The sequence below is a fragment of the Bacillus rossius genome (assembly GCF_032445375.1).
Source record: "Bacillus rossius redtenbacheri isolate Brsri chromosome 4 unlocalized genomic scaffold, Brsri_v3 Brsri_v3_scf4_1, whole genome shotgun sequence".
NCBI lineage: Eukaryota > Metazoa > Arthropoda > Insecta > Phasmatodea > Bacillidae > Bacillus > Bacillus rossius.
Window position 1 is genome coordinate 5,784,777 of NW_026962010.1, and position 23,614 is coordinate 5,808,390.

At 41.3% G+C, this 23,614-nt stretch overlaps 1 protein-coding gene across 1 annotated transcript in view; it reads right to left on the reverse strand.

Moving 5' to 3' along the window:
• Positions 1–23,614, reverse strand: part of LOC134541655 (dystrophin, isoforms A/C/F/G/H-like) — a 935,715-nt gene that overhangs the window by 296,108 nt on the left and 615,993 nt on the right. The window lies entirely within an intron of this gene.

Consider the following 23,614-nt stretch of genomic DNA (forward strand, 5'->3'; position numbering starts at 1 on the left):
GCGCCAGCCCTCGTCATGCCGAGATTGATTGGCTCTCGGCCGCGGTATTAAATTACTGCTCACACTTTATTTAACGGAAAACAAACGTTTTAACCCCGCGTCATCAAGTGTGCGGGAAACTGATTCTTCCGCGGAAAATCGCCCGTAAAATATTAGTGCAAAGAAAAGGCCAGGCAGTAGACAACGTAATAAACCGACTCCAAATATTTTAAGGTAAATAACTTGAGATACACAATTTTAATATCGCATAATTAGCCCTTATTTTTCAAGTTTGTGAATGTGATAGTAAGTAGTAGGAAATAAGACACTTACTAGTATGTATATGTAGATGCATGACTCATAACTATTAGCATAATGTGCGCTAAAGTAGTCTGTGGTTAAAATTGAAAACAACTAAACGATTTGTGCCGATTAGTAAACAGTAAGCATTTCACAATCTAAAATGGGGTTGTCTGTAAAGTCGGTTTACGGACGATAATTTTACGTGATAACGTCATATCAAATTTTTTTAGATTGCTGCTTTTAAAAAGCCCGCTTTAACCTGTTTGATATTATAGAAGATTTTCTCGAACGGTGGTTGGCCGGTTCTTGCACACTCGGCTCAGGCGGAACGTGATAATGATACATGCTTTTTCGTGCGTGCAGCCGGCGTTCATCGATTTCTAAGACGTTTATCATGTCAAAACTCGCACAGCACGACGGCAAGTATGTTCACCACGTCGCGGCCAGCAAGAGTCAGCCTGGATCTCTTGCCCGCCATTTCCCGACATGGAGTGTTGCGCGCTCAGCGCTAGGACGTCCTGAGCTTACACTATTGCTGCATCTCGCCAGCTCATCTGCCCACAACCCCTCTACCTGCACTCTATACTCTATAGCTGTGTTCTACCTCGACCAGATCTTCAGTTCTACCGTCAGAGTAATGATTTACAAGCTAGTGTAATATATCGGAAAACCAGGGCTAGACAACAACTAACTCCTTTTTACAACTATTTGTCTGAAATTCTATTCTAAAGAGGGTGAAAAGAAGGTTAAGTTTGGTTTATCAATTAAATTGATATCGCCGAATATAATCAATAAAAAAACTGGTACAAATAACTAATTAACTAAAACCAGAAAATTCTGTTTTAACCCTTTTTTTAGAAATTACACCATTAATGGTTTTGTTTCATATAAAATAATGGAATTTTTTTTACCAAATGGGAAGGCAAGATTTAAACTATTATTTAATTACATACGTAAAGATTTACGAAGTGAGACCAGTTTTCAAAATATCATCCATAAGAGTGTAAAATGGGGATTAATATGGGATTTATAAAAAAAATTACGTCTAAAGCAATGTTTGGAAGAATTATGATGGGACAGAGGTATGCAGTACACCAGGTAGGTATATTTAATCCAATAAAACCTTACAGTTTTTTTGATAATAATTTATTAAAATCAATTAACAAAGATAGCGTGCGGTTACAACACAAGCCATTTCGAGTGCATCATTATTAGGTTGAAATTTCATAGAAAAAAAATTTAATTCAAATTGAATTTTTTGTCAATGTTACTACATTATTCTGATACTGGGGTTACCTGTTTTTTTTTCCCCCCTGATTGTGCAGACATGCACAGAGGACCGGGTATATCAAAAGCGTTGTGACGAAACAGTAATACAGTCAGTCAACTAATGGTACCGCTTTAAACATTACGCATGATGAATGCAAATCACTTCTGAGTGCATTCATTTATAATTTTTTTAATGAACGAAACACAGCATTAATTAATATGAGAATCGGCGTTTAGGGAAAATAATCTAGATAGGTTTGCGATAGCAAAACTACTTATAAGATGAACACAGCTTTTGATATGTTATGAGTGAATACACAATAAATTATAAATGGCGTGACCATATTAATTAATCTTCATCAGCGTTTACTTTTGACACCATATTGTCCAAAATAACATTTTATAATTTAGTACATAAAAATTAAAAATAGATTACATATTCAAAAAAAAAACACACATACATTTTTGTGAAGTTTGAAGACTGTGGTAAAATTTGATAAGCTGAATGAAACGTTTGGAATTTTCATTAAAAAAAAGGAAGACAGAAACGTTGGGCTTGTTACATTCCGCGCGTGCGTGCGTGCGTGTGTGCGTGGAAGTTGGAGCGAAGTAATGGAACGAACAGAAGGCGGAGGCATTTACCAATAATTTAATAAAAACTGGAGAAGGAGAGTATTACAAAAATACCTATATTAAAACATTTAATCCAGACTTTACTAGTAATGATTTTTTTTTATATTCCTGCAAACCGTAATTAATTTTTTTTTTCCATCCGGAATTGTTAAGATACTTTATTTGGCCGTCGCGGTGAGAACAAAACAGCATCGCGCTAGGCTGGCAACAAGGTCGTGTCGCTGCGACCCATCTCTTCTCGCCTCACACGCGCCTGCAACACCGCAGCACAGCACACCGGCTCAAGGCCGTCAAGCAAGAGACAGCAGAGTCGACCTATGACTGACGGGAGGTCGGCATACGCGCGCACGTTTGAAACAGTAGCAGCGGCCGCTGCAATTTAATTGAATTTATACTTTACCAACCGTATTTATATGATCACTCCGGCCGTGTAAGTATATATTTTCTTTTAATTAATTCATGCAAAATTAAAGATATTTTTTTTTACTACGCCAAGGAAGTATAACTTCTAATGCGCATATATAAGTTACGTTCGCATTTAAAAAAAAATGTTTTTTTTTATTTTATCTTATGGTCGCGAAACATGATCTCCGATTCTATGTTGGAGTTAAAAAAATGAATGAAACAATCACTCCGCTAAATGGTACACATAAGGAATGTATAATAAGTCTTAATTGTAATAATGTTTTGAAAGTTCGGCCAGGGATACAGCCTGCAGAGGCGCCTGGTCTTATCTCTCGCCAGGATGCCTCTGTGGCACGTGCCGCGGCTGCTAATGGCACGTCACGTGCTGGGGCGTGCGCCAGTGCGGCACGTGGCACGTGGCACGTGACCCAGGGCTAACTTGCCGGCCGGCTCTACAGTTCAGGAGCTTCTGCAGCTGTCCTAGCAAACAAGTGGACTGATTCAAGCATAGACGACACCATTGTGACGCCAAGTTGTTCGGAGGCTACTGCATCTTTCAGATCTCGTCGTCCCAAACCTTCCTATGCGTTTAAGAGCGACGCAAAACTTTGAAATTAGTTTTAAATTTAGTATAATGGTGTGAGATATTCCTAACGCAACGATTCGCACACACGGGTGCTGGCTGATCACAGCCAAAATCGAGACACTAAGGTCCCCATTGTCGTCTCTTGAGGAAAAAAAACCACCCCTAAGTACAGTATGTGTTGAAACATCTAAATGGAGATCCACAGATTGCCCTTGATATCGTACACATACGTTATTATACTCGAAGTATGAAATTGAAAAAAAAGAAAAAAAAAAAGCTACCGCGAAAAAGTGGAAAATTTCTACAAATTTGTTCAAACGTCTATATTTCGAATCTGTTTAACGCAGTTGGTATTTTTTCCAGATAATCTTACAAATTAGAATAATTATTAACTGTTCCATACTTAGATTGAAAATATACAAGCTTTCTTACACAAACTATTCTTCTGACAAATGATTAGATATTGTCCATTAGTATAATAATGGATGTGAAACTCTTCAAACGGTAACTATGTTGTTGTAAAGCAGCAATTGAAGTAAGGGATTTCTAACAGGAGCGCAGCGTGGCACGTGCCAACAAACCATACATAACATTAAAGGTAAACTAACCTAGTTTTTTTGACGTGATAACGTCTTATAAAATCGATGAAACCGGCTGCACGCACGAAAAATTGTCACGTTCCGCCTGTGCCGAGCGTGCAAGAACCGGCCAACCACTGTGCGAGAAAATCTTCTATAATATCAAACAGGTTAAGGCGGGCTTTATAATTAATTGTTCGTGATTATATTTAAACAAATTATTTAAATTAAATTTGAAAAACACTGTAAATAATATTTGATAATTAAAAAGTATGTAATTTTTCATCAATGTTTTCTTATGACGTTATCACGTAAAATTATCGTCCGTAAACCGATTTACAGACAAAACCTTTTTTTTTAATATGTGCACCTTTAGTTATACGGAAAATGTACAACCTAAAGTCCCATTCTTACCACAATTTGGTTAACAAGTACGGAGTAATGGACGCAATAGCCTCTTCAATTCTGTGCCTCAAATCTGACAAATCATTGGGTAGCGGCAAAACGTAGACACTGATCTTTTACAAAGCCACAAGTGAAATAATCGCATGGCGTTATGCCAGGGGAACGTGGAGGCCAGCGAAAAAAGAGCTCTGTCGCCTCGACCATTGCGATCAATCCAGGGGTCATCTGGCTTTAAAGCATGTAGCAACCGTTACCGGCATGGACTTTAAACGAAACGCATGTTTATATGAAATTACCGATTCACTTTAGCAGTTTGCAGAACACAAAATACATCTCTCAGGAGTCGCCATTTTGCGCAGGAGGCGTTGCATGTGAAAAGCAGTTCTCACGCATGCGCTTATCTGAAACAATTCAAGTTACTCTTTAATTGTGATCTTGGACCAACACTATACATCGCTTACAGTCGATACTATTTAAATTTATTACTGAGGAATTTTTTTATGGAAATACTGTATTAACTATATATTATATACTATATATTACTAGCTGCCCGACCCGGCTTCGCACGGCTATACTAATGGAAAAAGAATTATGCCACATCTCCCATTTACAGTAATGGTAAATAATAAAAAATTCCGTGAAAATTTATTACAATGCTGTATAACGTACCGGAGAGAAAATGAATAGCACCGATGGTTTCCCGACTCGTGCACGCAACGTACAACTGATGTACCCGTACTTCACTACGGCAGTCTACAGGCAGATCACTCTTGCGCCGCTCATTTTACATGCCCCTCCTTGTGGGTACGCCACTGCAGCGCCTCGAATTGAAAAAGAAATCAAAGCGATGCCCGTTGCCATGGAGACGAAGTAACCACTGTTGCACGGACTTAACCACCCTTGAGAGCTGATTTTCGGAAAACGTCATCCTGCGTAACATAAGGAACATTACTGTTAAGTTTCAAGTCGGTAGGATATATATTTGGAAAAAAAAGAGCAATTTTTATATATTTAAATTCCCCGCAAAATTTCAACGGTGATGAGGACTGCACTAACAATGAAATAGCCGTTGCCATAGAGACTAATGAAGCATCAACAAAGCAACAGCCGTTGCCATGGTGATTTCCTACCAAAAACTGGAAATAAAAAAAAATTTAGGAGTGGACTACCCCTAACATTTAGGGGGATGAAAAATAGATGTTGGCTGATTCTCATAGATACCGGATAAGCACAAAAAATTTCATCAAAATCGGTCAAGCCGTTTCGGAGGAGTATGGCAACGAAAACTGTGACACGAGAATTTTATATATAAGATTTACTATATATGTTAGAAGAATAAGAAGAAGAAGAAGAAGAAGAAGAGACCTGGTACCCCTCTTAGCTAGAAAGCCCTCCGGGGTTTTTCTTTATTTTAAATTGATTTTATTGTTTAAGTCCCACAGTGAACCAGACACCGCACCCCAATCTCTACAGATTATCTTGTAGCTTTATAGAAAATAATCATATTATAGATTATGTATGTTTACTTAAAGACTACTCTGGATATAATCCTTTTTATAAGGTTTGCAAGAGTAGTTTATTTATATTTATTGCACACATGATTATATTTTTAACACACATATATATATATATTATATAATATAATACAGTTTATATTATATAATAATTCATATCCTTTTAGCTTGCTTATACAGGTTTCCAGGGCGTTATTCTGTCATAATTCTTATTCTTATTTTCAAAGAGAGATCTGGTGTATATTTTTAATTCTCTTATTCTTAATTAATTCTTTTCAGTTCATTTATCTAATTTGATATAATATTCCGGCTGTTCGATTACACTATACACAAGAAGAACAGCCAAAGAAACTTGTGTAGGAGATTCAAAGAGTTATTTTATTTTTCTGTAGTAAGTTATTCCGTATCGGAAAGCAGATCTTCCATCAGAGATTGTTCGTGCATCCAACTATCGAAACGCTCCAGTCTCTTGGATACTTCAAAGGTGTAATTTCTCCATATGTCATAAGTCTTCTTATCTCTCACAATTTGATTAATATCCTTAATATCAACATCCTCCATAGCCATCTTCCTTGTGTACTTGTTTCGTATGTCTTCTATTTTAACGCAATCATTTAGAACATGCTCTACTGTGTCTTCTTCCATGCACACAGGGCACATAGGGCTTTCCACTAAGTTAAAAGAGTTTAATTTGTGTTTAAAATTCCCGTGACCTGTTAGGAATTGTGAAGTGTAGTGGTCAGTACTTATCCATGAAAATTTCATCCGTTCTTCTATTGAAGGGAATATATTGTGTGTATGCCTTCCCTTGTCAGAGTTTCGCCACCTTTCTTGCCAGATTTCAATATTTTCTATGTGAATTCTGCGATATTTTGAAGCAGTGTATTCCTTGTTCATCTTTAATATCACAACTTTTGCTCTTTCTTGTATTAGTAGGTCTATAGGTAAGGCTCCAGCGATAACCTGCAGTGCTTCTAAAGACGTAGTTCTGTAGCTTTTTGTTACAGCAATTAGAGCTGTTCGTTGGGATGAGTTTAACCTTCTTCTTACATGTGAATTGCGTAGTAGTTCATACCAGACTGAGCAAGCATAGGTAAGTATGCCCAGGTATACTCCATTGTACAGTGTTGTCATAGTATTAGTGCTCAATCCTACATTTGTAGGTTTATGACTCCTTATTTTTTGCATTAACAGTAGGGCCTTTTGTGATGCTTCTTGTATGTGTTCTTGGTATCCTGTTCCCGTTGTGATTTGTACCCCTAGATACTTAACTTTTTGTTTTATCTTCACTATTCGTTCTTGAAATCTTATTAAAGGTGGTCTGTCTTTATGTAATTTTCCCTTTAGTAATACGCCTTCAGTTTTTTCAGATGATATAAGAAGTCGGACACTGCTTGCCCAGGTGTTGATAGAGCGTAGAATAATTTCTGCTGTCTGCTCTAATTCGTAGCGTGAAGTAGCGGGTATAATGAGCAAGCCATCATCTGCATAGCCATATATAATGTTATTTACTGGTAACTCAATTTTCAGAAGCTCATCAAATATTATATTCCATAGTAGCGGACCAAGGACTGAACCCTGAGGACAGCCCATGGAGAGCTTCTTTTCCACAACTATGTGGCCCAATCGACATTCACACTTTCTATCTTGCAGAAAGCCCCTTATGGCGGCATACAGGTTCTTAGGTGTGTTAAGATTCTTTAAGCGCCATAATACTTGAGGCCACCAAGCGTGGTCGAATGCTCCTGCTATATCTATCGTCACTCCAAGCACATATTTTTCTTGTAGGTTTTTAATATATTGATTTACATCGTATAGCGCTTTTTCTGTACTATACCCTCTTCTGAAGCCATACTGCTGTTTATCTATTCCCTGTATTACTTCCAAATAAGCTGTTAGTCTTGCATTAATGAGCCGCTCATAAATTTTTCCCATGTTAGGCAGCATAGTTAAAGGCCGGTATGACTTAGTTAATTTCGGGTCCTTAGCATTTCCCTTGTATATGATTTTGAGAACTCCTTCCTTCCATATTTTTGGAAATGTTCCTGAAGATAAGCATAAATTATACAGATGTAACAGTACTTCCTTGATTCGAGGGTAAGCTCGCCAAATTAACTCAGTTGTTATATTATCTTTACCTGGTGCTTTTCGTGGTTTTAACTCTTTAATGATCTTGTCAAGCTCTTGGATGGTGAAAGAAACTGTGTCTTCTGTATCAGGCAGTTCTTTCATCGCTTCTCTCTTCATCTTTTGAATATTCGTATCTTCATCTGGGTTGTCATTAGGTAGTAAATCATGTAGAATAGTTTCCAAATTTTCTGTAATGTCAGTAATTTGTCTATTTGCCATCATCATCCCAGGGATTTCAAAAGAACTTCGTACTTTGCCAGCCATCACCTTGTACACATATCCCCAAGGGTCCATATTCCCCTTGTTAAGGACAAGTTTTTCCCAGTATACCTTCTTCTTTAATAAAATATCTTTCTTATATTTCTTTCTCCTTATTCTGTACTGTTGTAAAATTAAAAGTTTATAAAATCCATTTGCCGCTCTCTTCATGATTCTTCTTAGTCTTTCCAGATCTCTTCTAGTTTCTTCTAATTCAACATCCCACCAGGGATTTCCAGGAATAATTTTCGTTTGTTTCCTAAAGCATTTCTCACAGATATTCTGTAATATAATTGTTAATCTCATGGCGAGTGCTTCTGCGGAGTTATATACATCTTCTTCATGTGATAATTCATTTATTTTGCTTGTTATTAATTCATCAAACTTCTTCCAATCCGCGTTCTTATGTATGTACCGTGGACTTATTATTATGGGAGGCATCTCAGTTCTTTGCAATTGGATTTCATAAGTCATCAATCTGTGGTCACTTGAACTGTCCAGATGAATCTTCCATTCATTGACTCTTTCTTTCATGTTGTTATCAGTCAATGTCACATCAATGAAAGTCTCAGTATTAGTTGCTGGTGATAGATATGTTCCTGTTAATGGATCATCATTAATAACATATAGATCTCTTTCCATGATAAAATCGTTCATGATCTCACCTTTTTCGTCATTCACTGGTGAATTCCAAAAAGAAGATTTTGCATTTGTGTCTGCACCAATTATTATATTTTCATGTCCAATTGTATCCAATATTGAATTAAGCTTATCAATATGTACTTCAATAGGATCTGAGAATTGAAAATAGGATGAGATAACGTATATTTTCATCATCCTCATCTGCATGATCATGCAAACATGATGTTCATTAGAAATGCCGGAGAGTAACATCGTAGTTAGAGTTTCATTTCGAATCCAAATTGCCGATTTCGGATTATCTCCTATTGCATATATTAAACCATGGATTCCTGCAACTTGCCCACGTAATACATAGGGTTCTTGTAATAAGATCACATCAAGCTTCATTTTTTCTGCAATCTTATTTAATTCAGCACTGACAACAGCTGAACGTTGTGCGTTTAGTTGCCCTATTTTTATGTTATTTTCATATTTCACCATAATTAGTTCTTTCTATTTCTCTTTCGTAAGCTCTCTTATAGGCAGGGCAATCAGTGCTATCTACCCTATGCTCGTGTGGTTTATTCTCTCGTCTGCAATTTGCACACTTATTTCCTTCATTTTTCTTACTACATTCTGTATACTTATGCCCATCAAGTCCACATATAGAGCAGATAGTTTTGCTTTTACATTTATGTGCGGGGTGTCCGTAATTCTGACAGTTGAAACATCTAGTTATTGACACAAAATCCCTAATTTTACATGCAGAAAAACCAATATACATATGTGTTCTGCTTAGCAAGATATTCCTTATTTTAGGTGTGCATTCAATGACAAGGTGCACTGTTTCTTTATTATCCTTTCTGCCGCGTCTTGTTCGCACCATGAAACCAGCTCTGAACTCCTCCAGTGAGACTTCATCTGCGCTCAGATTCTGAGCAAATATTGTGCCAGCTATATCAGGGTTATCGAACTCCCTAGGCACGTCGTACATAATAACTTTCGGGCCCTGCTTTGTAGGGCGCTCAGTACGTAGTCCTAGTTTAGATATTTTCTCATCTTTTTGCAGTTTTTCAATCGTGCTGGAGTCTTGTGCTTCGATTATAATTCCTCCTTTCGAAATTTTCCTTATTCCTTTGAATTTCAGCCCATTCTTTATTGGATCAATGTTCTTTAAGATCTCTCTTTTGGTGGTGTCACTTGTTTGAGTTTCGTCACTTGGCAGGACAATCAGCAACTCCTTCTTCTGTTTAGGTATGATCTGTTGACGAGTAGTCCCTCCAATTTCAGCTGCACTTGTTACTTCCGCATACGTCTTCCTTATCACAGGGCCTTTACTTAATTCTATCCCCTTTATCACTCCGTTAAGCCGGGAATTGTCTATCAGAACCTTATCTAATAGGCCTTTTAGCTGTGTTACTCTGGGCAGAATATAGTTTGTAGATGCTTTGTTAACCTTAGATATCTCTGTGGTCGTGTAGGTGGTTAGCTCAATTATTAATTTTTCAGCACATGAAAGCACCTCCTGTTCATCCCATTTAGGGTTTATCACAAACTCTTCAGTCGATTCTTCCTTCTCAGCCGTAGTTTTGTCTTTCCTGAAGATTTCCCTTATCATCATTTTAACTATAGTAGGGTCTTGTTCACATATTATGGGACCAACAGATAGCAGCCATTTTCTTTCAGTTAAATTTGGTACTGGTTCCTTAGCCCAGTTTACTTTCTTATCCAGCAATTTGTCAACCAGTATGGTCACTCTCTTCAAGTCCAATCCTCTGTCCTTAGTGTAATCCGTCAAAAGGGTTTTCCTTTCGGACCAGTCTCCTTCTATTGGATGTTTAACTGCCTCTTGCAAATCTTCATGCCAATGCTTTCGATCCATCGTAGAACCAGCGGGCTCACACTGTCTAATCAGTACTATTGACTGTCTGGCATGCGTTAAAGCAGGAGGCTATCACCCCAAGCCAGCTGCCCTCTTAGCCGCTGTTGGTCTTATAGCAGCACACAGAAAAAAAAACCCGGCTGACTGATAGCCAACAGTCGTTGCCACCCACGGACCAACTTTGAGGTGGGGCAGTGCCCGATACCCTTTAACCTCTCTCCAAGAAAATTTCAATTCCAATTCCAATTCAATGCTCCCATTCACACCAAATCAGCAAAACAGAACGCAGTTGATTATGCAAACCTTTGCGTAAACAACCACGAACGCCCACTCAAGACAAGGTGCAAAATGGGGGGTTTAGCTCGAGGTATAGAGTATGAGCCCAGTGGGAGATACCCCGAGAAAAATCTCTACAGTTCCACTCAGATATATGTCAGCTTGCCACAGCGCAATTTCATCGGAAATAGCTGATAGTAGTTCATGTATTCCTCGCAGATGTCGCTGCTCACGCCATGTTTGTCGCGGCGCAAGCGGTTCTCCTGTGTAACTAAACCATGCATGCATGATGGCAGTTCGTCATGCATTAACTTATCCTTCTCTGGAATGCACCAGGCTGTGCAATTCTGGACTTTAGTCACGAGTTCAGTGATCGCAGCCTCCAGACTGTCACTATTTCATTGGCGTCCCAGAGATCATTTAAAAATAAACTTGGAAAGCCTCCCAATCTGCATTTTTGAAATATTTAATTCTGCGGGGCCGGTTTTATCTGTTCGCGTCATCGAGAATTGTGCACCGGAAAGTGATCTGACATGTCATGCACCACTTTCAGTTCGAACCCAACACTGACTCGTTTACTGACTGCAAGATCAAGAATATCTGGCGTACAGTTTAGCCCGCTTGAGCCATGTGTCAGTTCAGAGGGAGCATGATCTTGATAGTTACTCAGCTGATGGTTGTAAAGCAGTCTGCCATTAGCAGTCGGGCGCCAGCTATTAAATTCTAGATGCTTGGCATCAATGTCGTCTACAGCCACAATAGAGGGCCGGCTCCATACAACATATCCAGGTCGGCCCTACCTGGTGAGAGGCGTACATTGATATTAATGTAACTTGTGCTTATTGTCCGTGAGGTATGTCAGGAAACAGGGGGAGCTGGCATCCCGAGTGTTTGCTACAGCTGCTCCCCCTCCCATGTCATTCCTGCAGCGCCCGGATACTACATGGTTTAGGAGAGAGAGAGAGCATTTCAGTCGGTTGCTGAAGCGTTTCAATAATAGTCGGGTTTTTAATGTTGTATTGTTCCAGGCGATTGATAAGTTCAGGCATTTTATTGTTGATGCCGCGTGCATTCTATAAGAGAATAGAGTGCAAGTTACAGACACCGGTAGGGGATGTCACGCAAGGTCCCGACCTAGCGGCTGCCGTCGAGGCTTGAAGGACGCCCACAGGTGATGTGGAGCCGGCAGGACTGCTGCGAGAGCTCCGCGCGTCCACTTCTCTGCGAGGCTGCTTCTGTGCTGTGCTGCCCCTTTGGTGCGGGAAGCACCCTTGGCACGTTTGTGTCCAGTTGGGTGCCTCTTGGGGAGGTTGGCAGTAGGCGTGCCTGTTGTGCCAGGTACTGGAGGGGACCAGGTGGGCCCCACGGGCAGGCCTGGGTGGTCCCTGCTGGCCTGAGGGGCTCTTGCTGTCCCGCACAGCGCGGCTGGACCACCAGCAGTTGCTGCTCCGGTGCTTGCAGGCCTCCGCCCAGGTCTGCAAGCCGGGAGCTGAGGGAATGTGCTACTTCCAAGACTAGCTTGTCGCGGTTGTCCGGGGACCAGAAGCTCTGGACAGGTAGAGCGACCGCCGCGGGGCGTGCGGCTCTGTGCTCCGCGGAGTGACCTCGTCCTGCTGCGACTGCGCGGCGCTGGTCGCTGACCTCGGGGTCGGACAGGCCACTCGCTGCTCCAGCGCGGCGCGGGCAGGCACAGTCCGGCACGTCGTCGCGCCCCTGGACCTGCCGTCCAGACCCCGGGACACCTGGGGTGTGCACCAGTGCACTAGCTGCCGACTGTAGCTCCAGGAGTTCCCTTGTTCGCCCGTGGGCTGGGCCACAGCTCTGGCAGCTCTTTGCTGCTCAGTGGAGCCTTCAACCCCCCGTGGCGTGACGTCACGCCCCCGTGAAGCTGCGCCAGGCTCTTGCCCGAAGACCGGCGGTGCCATTAGCGCCCATCCAGTAGGGGGGGGGGGGGGGTAAGGGGTCAGAGTGCCCACTGCCCATGGGTGATCGAAGTGGATGACGTCACGGCCCAGGTAGCCCTTGTAATTAAAGCCGCCTTTCTCTTTCTCTCTGTCTGTGGCGCTGCTGTCGGCTCTTCCCGAGCAACAAGGACACACGTGGCAGGGGACCAAGCCGTGATTGGCTCGTACGATGCATGTGATTGCCGGCAGCCTTTGTTGTCATGTGCTACATGAACTGCCATCGTCTGGAAGATTCGAGTGATTTCAGACACGTGGTTAATAAACAGAGACGATGATAGAGAAGCGAAGTTATTTTTTTAAAACACTTTCCAATCATGCATACTGTAATGGAACGATGGTTAAAAATACTGGAGAATAGCCTATTACGTCGGAAAATTTACTGTACCACCATTGTTTGTTATGTATCACTATCGTATTTAAATCTCGACATGAAAAAAGAATCAACATCCGTAAATTAATTTGGAAATGCGCGAATAATGCACATAACACCACCTATCTCGCTTATTATTAATGTTTAGTCTTTTTTTATTCATTTATTTATATAATATTTTTTATCACGACATAAAGAATTTTCCAGAGATTTTTTTAATAAACAATAGTATTATTTTTTAAACAATTTATTACTTTTATTAAGATAGGATAAGAAATTAAATACTTCATTTGAATAACTTCAAAATAAATAACAAGACTACGAATCATATTATCCAACCTTTAAAAAAAAGTACTAAGCAATGCTCTGACAATTATCTGTCGAACTATCGCTGGCTATTAAACACGATGTAGCCAAATTTTTATTTATTATTAGGAAGACAAGCAAGTTAATTAGTATAAGCGGTCACTAATTGATAAAAATTAAAGACATCATCTTTAATAAAAAAAAGGTTTTTCAAAAACTGATCCTTGAATGAATAACGTAGAACAAATAAATTGCTGAGTACACCATTGTAATTTTTATGAAATCAAATTTGACTCTCACCAAACCTGTAACTAAAAAGCTGTGCCTACTGGGTTAGCGGCTACACCAGCTACAGAAGGCGCAAAGTCCGGCTCACCACCTCGCTCCCCGGGTCTAGCGGCTACAACAGTTACAGAAGGCGCAAAGTCCGGCTCACCACCTCGCTCCCCGGGTCTAGCGGCTACAACAGCTACAGAAGGCGCAAAGTCCGGCTCACCACCTCGCTCCCCGGGTCTAGCGGCTACAACAGCTACAGAAGGCGCAAAGTCCGGCTCACCACCTCGCTCCCCGGGTCTAGCGGCTACAACAGCTACAGAAGGCGCAAAGTCCGGCTCACCACCTCGCTCCCCGGGTCTAGCGGCTACAACAGCTACAGAAGGCGCAAAGTCCGGCTCACCACCTCGCTCCCCGGGTCTAGCGGCTACAACAGCTACAGAAGGCGCAAAGTCCGGCTCACCACCTCGCTCCCCGGGTCTAGCGGCTACAACAGCTACAGAAGGCGCAAAGTCCGGCTCACCACCTCGCTCCCCGGGTCTAGCGGCTACAACAGCTACAGAAGGCGCAAAGTCCGGCTCACCACCTCGCTCCCCGGGTCTAGCGGCTACAACAGCTACAGAAGGCTCAAAGTCCGGCTCACCACCTCGCTCCCCGGGTCTTGCGGCTACAACAGCTACAGAAGGCGCAAAGTCCGGCACACCACCTCGCTCCCCGGGTCTAGCGGCTACAACAGCTACAGAAGGCGCAAAGTCCGGCTCACCACCTCGCTCCCCGGGTCTAGCGGCTACAACAGCTACAGAAGGCACAAAGTCCGGCACACCACCTCGCTCCCCGGGTCTAGCGGCTACAACAGCTACAGAAGGCGCAAAGTCCGGCTCACCACCTCGCTCCCCGGGTTTAGCGGCTACAATAGCTACAGAAGGCGCAAAGTCCGGCTCACCACCTCGCTCCCCGGGTCTAGCGGCTACAACAGCTACAGAAGGCGCAAAGTCCGGCACACCACCTCGCTCCCCGGGTCTAGCGGCTACAACAGCTACAGAAGGCGCAAAGTCCGGCTCACCACCTCGCTTCCCGGGTCTAGCGTCTACAACAGCTACAGAAGGCGCAAAGTCCGGCTCCCACCACACTTCCCGGGTCTAGCGGCTACAACAGCTACAGAAGGCGCAAAGTCCGGCTCCCACCACGCTTCCCGGGTCTAGCGGCTACAACAGCTACAGAAGGCGCAAAGTCCGGCTCCCACAACGCTTCCCGGATCTAGCGGCTACAACAGCTACAGAAGGCGCAAAGTCCGGCTCCCACCACGCTTCCCGGGTCTAGCGGCTACAACAGCTACAGAAGGCGCAAAGTCCGGCTCCCACCACGCTTCCCGGGTCTAGCGGCTACAACAGCTACAGAAGGCGCAAAGTCCGGCTCCCACCACGCTTCCCGGGTCTAGCGGCTACAACAGCTACAGAAGGCGCAAAGTCCGGCTCACCACCTCGCTTCCCGGGTCTAGCGGCTACAACAGCTACAGAAGGCGCAAAGTCCGGCTCCCACACGCTCCCTGGGTCTAGCGGCTACAACAGCTACAGAAGGCACAAAGTCCGGCACACACCACCTCGCTCCTGCCTCTCCGCCGCGCGGTATCGACGTTCGTGCTGTCCGCTCTGCAGCGGCTGACATTGCCTGGCGTTTAGGATTTTTTTTGGCGGCGCTGTGTTGAAACTCGATTTGCATATTGTTGGCTTACTGCATGCGTGAAGGGCTCCAGTATCCGCTGCACGGAAATAGACGCGGCTATTCGGCTTCCGACCTTTTCACATAAACCTGCACGACAAATAATAACAAAAAGAGGGACATCTACGGTTGCCATTTTAATCAGTTTCCACTCCCAATGGTTTGAATGATGTATTTATGCTTTTTGTTACATTCGCGTTGCGATTTTTTCGGCTCGTGCTAAAATATGAATAATTCACCATTTATGTTACTCCGGTTATGTTTATCTGCAAATTGAGTTCCGATCGTGCCCTGTTGTAACTTAAAACTTTTGATTTTACAGGTGCAATCTATATATATATAATATATAATATTTACCTTCGGCCTAACTTAGTTTTGTCGCGCATTCTCTATTTGAAGTAGGAAATGACTTTGGGTGAAATATCTAAACTATTAAACGCACCCATGGTTTTTAAATAAACACCTATTGACATTATAGAGAAACACTAACTGGAAGAACAAACTTCCTTCTCCTTGGAGTCTAGCGAAGCCATCCCTCTATTGCGATCGTTAGTGAGCATCCTGCATCTGGCATGAAAGAAATAAATAATATTTACCTGCAAGCAACACGTGGTATCATCTGTTGTTGAAAAGCAGAACTACTTACAACAAGTACCTTTGCATGAGATAACTTAACTCTCGCTGAAAAAAATATTTAAAAAAATTATAAAAGGTTCTAATTGGAAAACTGTCTGTTTGTATCTAACATTTGTCACAGTAACTAATATGAATCCTGATTCGGTTTCTGTCGCTGTATCGAAAGGACACAGGTGTAAGTTTTACAGCAAAGAATTTATCTTGAGAAAGAATGGAAGACAACACGAGAAGAATGACTGTTAAAAATCTAATACGCAATATGATAAGTTGTGTTCGATGTATCAAGTCGTTTACGTGGAGAGAGCGCTTAAAAAGACATGACAGAACTTGTAACGTTAAGCCTGCGTACAAGCTAGAGGACAACGATGGATCTACTAGACTAAGGAATAGTGATCTGCATTACGACAATAATTTTCCTTGTCTTGTGAGAGATTATGTTCGTGGCTCTTCCGATCTCGACGAAGAACTTAAATTGAAGGACGATGATGATTTATGGAAGAATGAAGACAATGGAAGAATCCTTAACGTGAAAAGTGAGAATACATTCCACCCGAATTCAAGTAGATCTTCCCTACTTTGTAAAAATGATGGACTCTTAAAAAGGAAGCATGAAGACGATAATGACACTTCGACATCATCGATATCGAATTCATACGGTAATCTGGGTGAAAAGGATGTCTTCTACAGTGATTGTTACAGTGACTCTGAGGCTGTTGACAAAAGCATAGACTGTGATGAAGCACCTAAAGCTGACAAGATCGAAGAATGTGGCGGTGTTCTGAGATCGAAACAATGGAAACGACGTGTTATAATAAATAAATCTGATAACGCTTATTATGATCACTGGGACGATTGTGATGTTAAAAGTATTTATAATAAACAAGCAAGTGAGATGGTGGTAGAAGAGATTGATTACACATCGTGGAAAGATCCAAACTTATTGGTTGACCGGCTTAGACTTATACATTGCTCGCTTTGTGCAGGAAACTATTCGTTCATAAAAGAAATATCCTTCATACTCAAAGAACTGAGGCTACATACAATAATGGCTTATTTTACTTGTATTTGTATAATGTTAAGATATAAATTAAATATTAAAAGTAAAAATTTAATGTTTTTATTTGTTGCATTCTGATTTATAACTAAGACTTAGTTCTCGTAACTTGTGTTTCCAAATGTGCTGCCTTTTTGATGGTGCTTCCAAATAGTGCTTCCTTTTTGTTGATGGTGCTTCCAAATGTGCTGCCTTTTTTGATTGTGCTTCCAAAATGTGCTGCCTTTTTGATGGTGCTTCCAATTTGTGCTTCCTTTTAGTTGATGGTGCTTCCAAATGTGCTGCCTTTTTTTTATTGTGCTTCCAAAATGTGCTGCCTTTTCGTTGATGGTGCTTCCTTTTTGTTGATTGCGCGTAGTAAAATATGTAGTGACTGAATATTTACTAGTTCAAAACCTCTTGGTGTTACTAAAATATTTTTCAAGGTCACTTGGTCCTTTAGTATGTATAAAAATTTCATGATGGTCTAAATGACTGTAATTATCTAAAGACGAAGAAGGTCCTGCGGTCCTGAAATGACTAGCCTATATGTCTGATATTGTCATGTCTCGGTCTCATGGTCCAAAGACAATTGACCTGTATGTGTGGCTTTGTACATGAACGATTTATAGGTTATTCAGATTATCGAAAAATTAGACTTTCATGTAATGTACTTAAATTTTGTGTGAAAATGTAGCTATGCGGGCTTTTGGATATTTTTGAGCTAAATGCTTCTCTGTATTTAAAAATTTGTAAAAGTTACCAGTTACCAGGACTTTGAATATTTTTTGACTACTCCAGTGTAACTTGTCAGTTACAGTACTTTAACATTTTAGTGATTTTGCTAACTTAAGGATTGGTTTGTTGAAGCTGTAGTTTGTATGTTTGAAGTTATGTATGCAAACATTTTCATGTAATGGCTAGCTACATTGTTTTCTTAAGACTTCTGTTATAGTTCTCCGTACGTCGGGCTTCCTTCGCGTGTTCCGTGCATTGAGCACAGACTACCGATTGTTGTGATGACATCAACCATGCAGAAATGACGTTTCTGCCCTGCTACCTATACGGCAGCTAATAACTGCTACCGTTATGAACGTCAGTGCGCTGACAACCAGCAGCATGGCCTCAAGCAGTGTCATCTGTGTGGAAAGATGGTTGCTCGCAGTGATAAATTGTGGCAATATCTTACATGTACTGGTGCTGCCCTCACGACTTCAGTCACCTGGTGTAGCTTCTGCTTCAAAACACTCGAAAACTCTAGCCATGTCACACATCATGAGAAGACGGCTTGCGGTCTCAACCCTAGCCATAAAATGTATTCGTGTGGGAACTATGCTAAAGTGTTCGCCAGGGCTGGTAAGTTAAAAGCACATACAAAAGTGTGCAAGGGTCCTGATCCACTATCAACTAAGAAGCAGAGAATGGCCGCGCTTAAGCCTGTAGTCATACATAAGCCAAGCACAAGCTTAACATAGCTGGTGACAGAGGCGGGTTTTGACCAACATCCACGACTTCATCATTGCAGAAGTGGGAATCTGGGGTAACTTGAAGACTTGTGTGGTATAAAATAATACCAGTTCTGTCAAGGACACATGTACATACTTGGACTCCATCAAGGTTAAACTAATAAGCCAACTTCTAGAGGAAATTGAAGAGGATGGTCCACTCAAGTATTACATCGTGCTTGAGTGTAATTGTGAAAAGCCAATGGGTACATGTGAAGACAAGAGGACCTTCAAAACCACGAATGTTCCACTCTTTGCAGTTCGTGAAGTGGAGGATTTCATTTCTGAATACATCTTTAAGATATGTAAAGAGGAAGAATGCTAATTATGAAAGGGGCCCGGATGGTCTTTGTATAGGTGTTAAGCGACTACAACTACACATTAACAAGCTTGATCCACTTCGAGCTAGCTCTTACATCGAAATACCTACCTGCATCAAAGAAAAATATGCGGTGGTCAATCTGTAAATACTTAGATGAGCACATACGTTTTAAGTGTGCAATTCTGGTTAAGTTAAATGCGGGTGAGCATCTGAGCATGTTAATCAGTGCTACAATGACTTGGAGGGAAGGTTCAACTTCACTAACAACGAGTTTCCCAATCCACTTCGGCAGATCCCTCTGTTCGAGAAACAGAATACTCGTGCCTGCATAAACATCTATAGCATCCATGACAACATTTATCCGGGAATATAGATTTATATTTTGTATACTTAATTATCCTTTGCACGTACTATGCATCCAGTGTGTGTACTTTAAACCTGTGTGTCATTTCAATATCTATATGATTTAGAAGGCGTTTAATGTAGTGAATTTAATATTATTCAAGCAGGAATCGTACTTTATGAATTCATATTTTTTTCTTACAGCGATGTTCTTTGTAGAATATATTCTATGCTTTGGAAGAGGCTTTCACTGCAGTGCGTGTTAGGGCAGGAGTAATCGCCGTTGAGGGGGGGTCACGTCTCGCTAAGCCACTCAGGGTATTTGTAAATGTTGTTTGTGACATTCCTGGGCTAATGGAACGATGTTTGGGATGTTCCTAGGATTTATTTCCATGACCACCGCACCAGCTACAGGGTTGCGACTGGCAGCCTGTATTTCACAGAATTATGGTTTAGTTCAACTAGTCACTACCCGCGCTCCTGTCACCATGACTTCATCCAGCGACAGCGAAATGGATGATAGTAGGGAGCGATCCCGCAGCCCTCTGCATCCAAGGACACTTCCTTCTTCAGGACCTAGTCTAATTTCTTCCCTGGACAGAGAGGCTGAAAATGATGCAGCTCGAACTGCCATTCTCCTACTCAGCAGTGGTAGTGATGACAGTGATGATGATGTTGATGATGATGATGATGATGTTAATGATGATGATGATGAAGATTTGAGGTTGCGTAATCGGATGGATAATTTGTTTGTCGCAAATACAAATGAAAAGCCATTCCCTTACATTACTCTTCTAGTGTCATGCATGTAGGTGTGTGTGTTGTTTCGTTTCATGTGTGTGTAGTTAGTCTTTAATGACATCATGGCTCAGAGAAAATTGGCCTATTCGCCTGACATTGAACATAAAGTGTTTTCATGTGGGTGTAATATATATATATATATATATATATATATATATATATGTGTGTGTGTGTGTGTGTGTGTGTGTGTGTGTCCTTTTGGAGTAGGTATGGTCAGTCTGTTTGTAGAAGTCATAGAGGTAGGATGTGTACGAGTTTATTAATTAGGACTCGTCAAATACGCGGGTGGCAGTGACGGCAACGGAGAACTTGGTGAATACAGGTAAAGGGAATTTTTTTATAGTCGATTTGGGGTGACCCCGACTGTCTAGATTTGACCCGTCTTGTTCCAACATGGCTACCGACTTGTCTCGACTGGTTACACATTGCATAACACTTGTAGGTTTTTTAATTCAAACTTGGCGCCATCCGGCGACAATGACTTGAATTAAAGATGGCCGACAGTGGCGTCATCTGGTAGCGACTTTATGAATTAAAGATGGCGGCGACCCCGGGTGGCAGTGACTGCAACGGAGAACTTGGTGAATACAGGCTACCGACTTCTCCCGTCTTGTCCCCCGACTTGTCTCGACTGTCTAGACTTACTCCATCTAGACTTGTCTCGACTCGTTCCCGACTTGTCTCGACTGACTACATAACACTTGTAGGTTATTTACTTAATAGGTTTATACAGTTAAACGAGTAATCCCCTATAAGCATACATTCAGGGACTTTGACAATGAAAATTCTCGTGTGTGAGTCTGATGCGCATAATGGTACGTATACTTTGACGCATTATGCCACACCTCTCCGGCCAAGATAGTTGCTAGTGACGATATCTACCAACTAGGTTTTTGAATTTGATTTGGCGCGCTCCGGCGGTAACTTTAAGAATTAAAGATGGCGATGGTGGCGCGCTCCGGTAGCAACACTAGGAACTAAAGTTAGCGACGGTGACGCCATCTGGTATCGATTATATGAACTAAAAGATGGCGACAGTGGCGCCATCTACCAGCCAACTTGAGAACCAAGATGGCGGCGCCTCTGGCAAATAATTTTTGAAATTGTCACGCGATACTAGCGACAACTACCAGCCAACTTAAGAACCAAGATGGCGGCGCCTCTGGCAACTAATTTTTGAATTTGGCGCGCGATACTAGCGCCATCTACCAGCCAACTTGAGAATCAAGATGGCGGCGCCCCTGACAACTAATTTTTGAATTTAGCGCGCGATACTAGCGATATCTACCAGCCAACTTGAGAACCAATATGGCGGCGTGCGACACCTTTCTGCTGACTCCCTAACTAATATTTGAATTTGGCGCCATCTGGTGGTAATGTCTGGTAGTCTGTGCTGAAATTAAAGATGGCGGCGGTATAATAATTTGAATTTCAAATGTGGCGCGCTTAGGTATGCATTAAGGCAAAAAAAACCCTCCCCCCTTTTCTCATAAACTATCCATCAGTACGTAGCATATATAGATTATTTATTCCCCTATATCCCGACTGGTCTCGTCCTGTGGATAGAGTCTGCTTTCTAACCTCGACGTCCTCTATGTTTTCACGTCCCATGGATCGAATCCCAGCCTCGGCACTGAGAATATTTTAATCCCTGCTGCTACCTGGTGGCGACCAACAGAACTATATGACGTCACAAGATGGTGGCCTCCAGCAGACGAAACAAGATGGCGGCCACCAGCAGACGAAACAAGATGGCGGCCATCAGCAGACGAAACAAGATGGCGGCTCTTGTTTCCATCCAATTTCGAAAAGTTGAAGTTCGAAAAAAAAATCGAATCCAAGATGGCGGCCGTGACGAAAAGTGCAACGGTGACGTCACGATTCGAAGTTGGTGGAAATTTCTAGAAAACAAAATGGCTGATAGATTAGCATGGATGAGCATAGATTGGCATTTGGATGAGCATAGATTGGCATACGGATTAGCATAGATTGGCATGGATTAGATGACGTCATCCAAATGGCCGCCGGATCCTCGATCCTCCGCCTGTCCTTGAATCGGTATTTTCAATCTACTATCTTCATGACCACAATTTTGAATTAAAAAAATTAAAATAAAAAACTTTAAACTACCAAAAATGATGATAAAATTAAAACAATTGCATAATTAAAACAATTGCATATTTAAAAAGTGTTTTACGTATCGCGTTAATATTCTACGGTTAGAAACCCACCGACGGCAAATGGAAAAATAATATACACAAAAAATTAGAAATATAGCAACAAAAATTTCATTTTTGAAAATTATTAAACATATTTTTAAAAAAATATACGTGAGCCATTTAGTTCGTAGTACCCAGTTAAAACCTATCAGAAATAATGAAATATATATATATATATATGTAATATAATAAAATCATAAAACATTTTAATAAAAAAGGATATATGCCATAGACTTTCGGAGTCCTCGGTTCTTTTCCCAGTGTAAGCACTTTCTAAGAAAAAAAAGTCATCATATCCTTTCTCTATGATAACACCCAAGACTCCTACCCGTATGATGTCACGTCAGCCATATTGGCCGCCGTCCTAGTGTTTCTGTCGTATGTTAGTGTGTCATTGCGGTGATCGTTCATCGAAGGGAAATTAATAATATACATTCTAGCAATTCACATTGAAGGGTTCAGGTTGCGTTTGTCAGAGTTATAAATTTGCTGTAAATGTAAGAATTTTAATGGTTTTCTAATCATTTAAAAAATTTTAAAGTTTCATACATACCCTTAACAAATTTTCATTTTGACGTGACGTCTAATAAATCGATGAACGCCGTGCACGCACAAAAGTGTCCCGTTACGCTGTGTCCCTTACGCTCATTGTACGCTTGCGCCGCATCTATCTCTCTTCCACTCGATTGGAACAACCATCGATTTGACTTTTCGAGGCACATTAAACTTGAAACACTCCTATTCGTTTCCTACTTTTCCTATCATCGTCCTATCCTTAACAGAATAACACAGCTTGGAAGAAGTTAAATAGCAAACATGTATAAAAGTTATGGTTAAAATAATCTCTCCGTTAAAGTAATAAACATATTTGAATTAATGAGTGAAAATAAAAGGAAAGTTATCAATTAAATTGTAGATTTCATTTCACTCCTTCTTTGTATCCATACAAAATAGTGATATTTCTATAAAAATGATTCAATTTTATTCATAAAAGTATGCATCATTTCATTAATGTTTTGTTATGACGTTGTAACGTTTAACTATCGTCCGTAAACCAACTTTACAGACAACCAATTTTTTTTTATTGAAACTCGTTTTTTAAGACATGGCCCAGCATCTTACATTAAGTAAAATCCCAACGATGTATTTATTTATGGTTGTGGAATAACAATTAACTAATGGTTTTACCAGGATGTTATTTACAAGGGGCAATATTTGAACGACACCAGCAGCAAGAGTGCACCACTGATGGGAGACTACAAGCTCCCCTGGCACACCGCCTGGG